This window comes from Macaca thibetana, chromosome 4, assembly GCF_024542745.1.
Source record: "Macaca thibetana thibetana isolate TM-01 chromosome 4, ASM2454274v1, whole genome shotgun sequence".
In the NCBI taxonomy this organism is placed as follows: domain Eukaryota; kingdom Metazoa; phylum Chordata; class Mammalia; order Primates; family Cercopithecidae; genus Macaca; species Macaca thibetana.
Genome location: NC_065581.1, coordinates 4,087,806 through 4,094,823, shown reverse-complemented (window position 1 = coordinate 4,094,823; position 7,018 = coordinate 4,087,806). Strand labels below are relative to the sequence as shown.

The 7,018-nt window shown below is 44.0% G+C and overlaps 1 pseudogene; it reads right to left on the bottom strand.

Moving 5' to 3' along the window:
* Positions 1-307: 307 nt before the first annotated feature.
* On the bottom strand, positions 308-5,115 carry LOC126952558 (N-alpha-acetyltransferase 40-like; annotated as a pseudogene).
* Positions 5,116-7,018: the final 1,903 nt, after the last annotated feature.

Here is a 7,018-nt window from a genome sequence, read left to right as displayed (position 1 = left end):
ATACATAAATAAACCAAAAGAAAAAGTAATTTATCTATTCATACTCAAGGAGGAATAGATAAATAAACCACATTGGATTGTATGAGAAATACTGTTCGGCAATTAAAATGACCGAGGAAGTTATATGTATGTGAACATGATTAAGTTTCAAATGCATAGAGTGAAAAAATTATAATTTGCAAAGTATATTTAGATTATATATCATTATACCATCTATTTAAATTTTTTAAACAAATCAAGCAAATGGTGTAATTGTTTATGGATATAAAAGAGCCAAAACAATGTTTAGAAATATTTTAATGCTTCTTAAAAGGATCTAAAAATGTGGCAAAAAATATACATTTAACATCAGCGGTGGGCATATGGGGCGACTTCAGAAAGTTCATGGAAAAAATGAAATTAAAAGGTTAAAAACTTAAAAAAAAAAAAACAAACACACTTCTTTTCAGTATAAGCTCCATCAAGGTCAAGACACTTTTGTAAGTGATGATGTCAGCCATTTACTTCCTCCCTAAAGAAGCGAGGGTCCTGGGAATTTAACCATGTCAATGCAGTCTTTCTTACCTTATTAACTGAAGAAAACTAGGTGCCTTTTAAAACTTTAAGATTAGGAAACAAAAAGACGTCAGAAGGACCCAAATAAGGACTGTAGGGTGGACACCTACTGACTTCCTAGTAAAACTCTCACAAAATTGCCCTTATGTGATGAAAGGAATGAGCAGGAGCATTGTCATGGTGGAGGACTCTCTGGTAAAGCTTTCCTGGACATTTTTCTGCTAAAGCTTTGGCTAACTTTCTCAACACACTCTCATAATAAATAGATATTATCATTTTATTGCCCTCCAGAAAATAAAAAAGCAAAATTCCTTGAGCATCCAGAAAATCTTTTGCCATGGCCTTTGCTCTTGACTGGTCTGCTTTTACTTTGGCTGAAGCACTTCCTCCTCCTGGTAGCCATTGCTTCGATTGTGCCTTATCCTCAGGATTGCAATGAAAGCTATGTTTCATTTCCTGTTCTAATTCTTTGAAGGAATGCTTCAGGATCTTGATCCCACTAATTTAAAATTTCTATTGAAAGCTCTTCTCTTGTTTGCAACTGATCTGGGTGCAATGGTTTTGGCATCCGTCAAGTGGAAAGTTTGCTCAATTTTAATTTTTCAGTCAAAATTGTGTAAGTTGAACCAACTGAGATGTCTATGGCATTGGCTATTGTTTCTGCCATTAAATCCCCTTCAAAACTTGACGTAGATGGTCTGCTGCTGGGACCTTCATCTTCAACATTCTTGTCCTCTCTTGAAATGAGTTATCTGTTTGTAAACTGCTGACTTCTTTGGGGCATTATCTTCATTATGATTGTCTTAAATCATCAGTGATTTCACTATTCTTCCACTCAAACTTCACCATAAATTTGATGTTTGGTCTTGCATCAATTTTAGCAGAATTCATATTGCTCTGATAGGTGCTATTTTCAAACTGATGTCTTATTCTTTTTAGTGCCTCAAACTAGATCCTGTTCAGACATATTACAAGTTAGTTTCAGTTTACTTTGGTGCAAAACAATTTTGAAATCCATGCATAGCTTTTTCATAATACTCATTTTCCATGAACCTTCTGTAGACCCTTCATATAAGTGTCTATTATTTTTGTGTTTTGGGAAGTGTCTGAAATATTTCATAGTTTAAAATGTAAAAGATAAAGTATCAGTAAGTCATAAGCAGCAGCTATGAAGTCTAGAGCAGTCTACCATAGTGGTTTTGTGGGTTATTACCCACAAAAATGTCACTATTATTGTCAATTATGAAGGTCCCTGGTATGCATGTCTAAAACCTTTCCAAAGATCATTCTTAATCTCCAAAAGCAGATCAATGTAAATCAGGTTTATTTGCTAAGCCTGGAAAAAGTTAATCTTGTAATTTATACAATTATTAATAAGTAGCCAAATGATAACAGCTAATATGACTCCTCTTAGCAATTATTATACATGTAATTATATATTATAGTCATTCCTCAGTATCCATGGGTTATTGGTTCTAGGACCCCTGTGGATACTAAAATACAAGAATGCTCAAGTTCCTATAGAAAATGGTATCGTATTTGCATAAAATCTTTGTGTACAACCCATGCAATCCTCCTACGTACTTTAAACCATCTCCTAGATGAGTTTTAAGATCTAATAGAATCTAAATGCTTTGTAAATAGTTGTTATACTGTATCGTTTGGGAGATAAGAAAAAAAGTGACAAGAAAAAAGTCTATACATGTTCAGTAGAGACTCAACCAACCTTTTTGCTTTTTGTTTTTTGTTTTTTGTTTTTTTTCTTTTTTAAAATGGAGTCTCACTCTGTCACCCAGGCTGGAATGCAGTGGTGCAATCTCAGCTCACTGCCTACCTCCCATCCCAGCTCAAGTGGTTCTCCCATCTCAGCCTCCTGAGTAGCTGGAACTACAGATGTGCACTGCCACGCCTGGCTAATTTTTGTATTTTTAGTAGAGAAGGGGTTTTGTCATGTTGCCCAGGCTGGTCTCAAACTCCTGGACTCAAGCAACCCACCTGCCTTGGCCTCTTAAAGTGCTGAGATCATAGGTGTGAGCCACTGTGCCTGGCTTTCTACTTAGAAAAATAATACTTTCAATCCACATCGGTTGAAATTTTTTTAACCAAGTGTCTTTTTTTGACATACAAATACAACCAATACAAAAAGAGATGACTTTTTCCTTTTGATTCCAGTGATAAGTTGCTAAAGAAAATATATATATATATATTTCTTTATATACAGGGACCAGACTGGGTGAGGGAGGCCCTGTGTATGCAGGCCTCTGCACAAGTAGGAATCCGGGTGAGAATCAAGGACCACTCTTGGGAGATCTACCAGAATAGACTGCCTGAGTTGAGCAGAGGGTGAGATGTGAGCAGATGCTGAGGTCAGAGAGACCAACAGATCTCCAGGACAGCAATTTCATGAAGGCTAGAACCTTTACGATACTCCCCAAAGCAGAACTCAGGGATATCCAAGGGGAAGTGTTGGGTGATTTTTCCTTGATAAGGATTTGTTTTTTCTTCCCTGGAAGGGGAACAAGGCCTCGAGATCATGATGAGTATTAGTTCTGAGGCTGCAGCCTCTTTATCCTATTAGAGGAAGGCCTTCTCCCCCTGCTGCAGCCACAGGGTGACCTCAGAAAGAAAAGCAGCTGTTTTGGCCACTAAGAGGCATTTCTGCTGCAGCTTTAACTATGGCCTGGCTGGGTCATGGCAGTGGCACTAATGCCTCACTGAGGCAGTAAGGGGCAAGGCTGGAGAGTGAGGGCAGGGGGACTGCTGCTGTCTGGGGGCTCTCTGAAGAAGGAGGGTGGTGGTGGGAAGCGATGCTCTTACCCTCAGCTATCAGCACCAAGAGATGAGAGGAAAAGGCATCTCTAATCTCTTGGTGCTGATAGCTCTGGGAGAAGATGAGGGGGCCCCTGATGTTATTCTCCCCTGGAGACTAAGAACAGAGGTATCTGGGGTACGGGCAAGAAGCAGAGGAGAATGAATGGTGGGGACTGGCAGAGAGAAACAAGCAGACCCTCTGGTTTTCTTCTATGAATAAAAACCTCAAGTCACTGCCATGAAACCAAGATGTTAAGCTTAGAATGCAGCAACATCCAAGAGCCTAGAGAAGCAGTTATCCCCATGGCGGGTCCCATATAACACCTCACTCCTGGTTCTTTCAGCCTTTCTCATACTGACAGCATGATGACAGAGCCAGCCTTCCGCCCAGAGGCTGCTGGTCCCAAGCTGAGTCCACTCCATGGATCCATAAAAACAGCAGGAAAGAGCTTTCCTCACTTCTCTGCATCTTGGCACAAAAGCTCTTCCCACAGTCTCCATCAGAGCATTCCACCTGCGAAAACCTTAGTCTCTCTGAAGCCTCTCTCTATGCCCAGATGTTACACCCAATGCGTTCCTCTTTGGGGCTCCAAACCACAGACCCAGGACTCCAAGATTTTCATAAAAGTGAACATAAACATTCCACTTTCCCAAGTGTTTATGTGTAGGGCAGGGGAGTTTGCCAGTTATCTAGGAGCTGCAGAGAAGTGGGAGAACCTCCACCCCAGGGCCCAGGAGCCTCACTATGTGAGGATGAGCTTCACGGCCAGGCCTCCACCCACTCTTCCCTCTCCTCTTCATTCTCTCCTAGCACTCCGGTCTCCCAGGAGAGAGGAGGAGGAGCAGCTCATACCACTTCTCCCAGGGTTCTGCGTTCTCGGGGTGCAGCCCGACAGGTGCAGGGCTGAGGAGGCCACAGCTCTGAGGGCACCTGGCAAATGGTGAGACCAAGAGAGACGACAGACCTTAGAAGAGAGTACTGTGATTTGCAAGTAGCTCTGGGAGGTCAGTGGCAGCAGCCACCACAGTGCCTACCTGCATGGGCATGCTGGCTGTCCCCAAACTTGGTTCTGCAGCTCAGGATCTTATAGGAGCAGTCCTCCCCACAGCAACCAGACATGCTGGGGCAAGAGTCATCAATTTCAAATTGCAGGCTTCTCTGAAGAACTGGTAGGGGCCATGGTTGTGCCTGAACACCATTAACATAACCTCCTTCATCTGTGTGCTGTGGGCCATGAGCTGCAGGCTCTGTAGGAGGAAATTCCCCCAGGCCTTTCCGCCACACCTTGCTTCCCATACAGGACTTCATCCCCTGCAGTCCACGTCAAAGAAAAGGCAATAGTAGGTAACTGCATTCCCAAGCGACGAGGTACCAGGCTGGGTCTTACTCTCTGTCCTTCCAGCCCCACTCCCTCTGCTCATACATGGTCTGCTCATACATCGCTTTTGGTCAGGTCCAAGGCCCAATCCATGGTGGCTGGCTGCAGTCCAGACCCTCGCCTACACTCAGTGGTGACATTCAATCCGGTTTCAATCAGATTTCCTCAACAGCAGGAAAGCCTCCAGAAGGTCTCCAAGCCTGTTGACGGCATCCCCTTTGGCACAAACAGCATCCATGGCTGTTGGCTCCCCCAGCCACTTCTGTTTCTTCTCCTTGGCTTTGCTGGACTTTCTCCCCACAGCGGAGATGGCGACGCTCAGCTCCTCCCTCAAACATTTGCAGGCGGGCGCGCTCGGCCTGCGGCTGTGGCTGCGGTGAAGACAAAATGGAGGGGTTCTGCACTGCGCCTGCGCCTTGCGGGCTCCCGGCCCCCTTCCCACTGGGCCCTGGTGCCCACTCGCGCCCCCTCGCGGGCCACGTTGGTTAAACTAATGGATGCAGGATAAGAGGGCCTGTGGCTATAGAGGGCTGACTGGATGTAGAAGTTTATTATATAATTTTGTTTATAAATTATATTATGATTTAATGATTTATAACTTTTTTTGTTTTGCAAGAGTATAGAATTATATATAATTATTGTAGTTTATCCTTATCTTTATTTCACGGAGAGGTAAGTGATAACCAGGGAGTTACAGCGCTTCATAAGTTTCTGGTGAGTACCAGCGAGCAGAGCCAGGATCTAAACCGAAGTCTGCCTTTTTCTGAAGCCACAGTCCTCTTCTTTACACCAAGCTACTTTATAGAAAGAGCATTCTCAGGCCAGAAGCAGTGGCTCACGCCTGTAATCCCAGCACCCAAGAGGTAGAAGTAGGAGAATAGCTTGAACCAGGGAGATGAAGGTTGCCGTGAACCGGGATCGTGCCACTGCACCAGTATCGCACAACTGCACTCCAGCCTGAGCAACAGCGACTCCGTCTCAAAAAAAAAAAAAATTAAAATTAAAAATATAGGAAGAGCATTCTCAGAGAAGCTCAGTTCCAACCTTCAACCTTAGTTTTTTTTTTTTTTAATCACTTTATGTTTTTTATTTAGGGAACGTGTATTGAAGAAAAAATAAGAGAGTCTGGCTAAAGAGATGAAGAGTTCATAAGGGTGTGTCTCAACTTAAACAAGAGTAGCATTGGCAATTGTTGTCCTTATGAGCAGCCGACAAGGCGGAATTGGAATGGTGCTGCTCCTGACTACCTCTACTCCACGCTAGGCTTAGGGGCTGGAGTCACCCAAGCCCTCAGGGTAAGAAAACTCCAATTTGGAACCTAGGACCTCACGACTGGGAACATTTAAACCATCAGTTCCTGCCTTAATCTTATCCCTTCTTCCTCCTCGTGACACCATTTTTGTTCCCCTAACAACTCAGGGCTTTTCCAAACTCTGAGGCAATTCTTACCCCGAGCAGAATTTTGAAAGCCTTTTTCCAATATCATGGTGCTCAACAACAAATTCACTTTGCTGTCACCACAGCCCAGCACATGTTCCCAAAGTCTGAAAGCTGTCTTGTTTGTGATTGAGACCCTGCCAGGCACCCTGGTGTGTCTGGAATCGGTTCCTTCCAGTGGGTTCTTGGTCTCACTGACTTCAAGAATGAAGCGGCAGACCCTCACAGTGAGTGTTACAGTTCTTAAAGATGGTGTGTCTGGAGTTTGTTCCTTCAGATGTTCAGATGTGTCCAGAGTTTCTTCCTTCTGGTAGGTTCATGGTCTCCCTGACTTCAGGAGTGAAGCTGCAGAAGTTCGCAGTGAGTGTTACAGCTCATAAAGGTAGTGCGGACCCAAAGAGTGAGCAGCAGCAAGATTTATTGTGAAGAGCGAAAGAACAAAGCTTCCACAGCATGGAAGGGGACCCAAGCAGGTCTCCACTGGGAGTGGTCAGCTTTTATTCCCTTATTTGGCCCCATCCATGCCTGCTGATTGGTCCATTTTACAGAGTGCTGATTGGTCTGTTTTTACAGAGTGCTGATTGGTGCATTTACAAACCTTTAGCTAGACACGGAGTGCTGATTGGTGCATTTACAATCCTTTAGCTAGACATAAAAGTTCTCCCAAGTCCCCACCCAACCCAGAAGCCCAGCTGGCTTCACCTCTCAATCCCCCCTCTAAACAGGACACCCCAACTGCTGTTGGGAATTGGGCAATGACCACTTTAACTACTTCCTGCTGGATAGGGGCAAAGAAGGGGCCCTGTAGTTGTAGTGTCCTCCAGAGGGAAACTCTC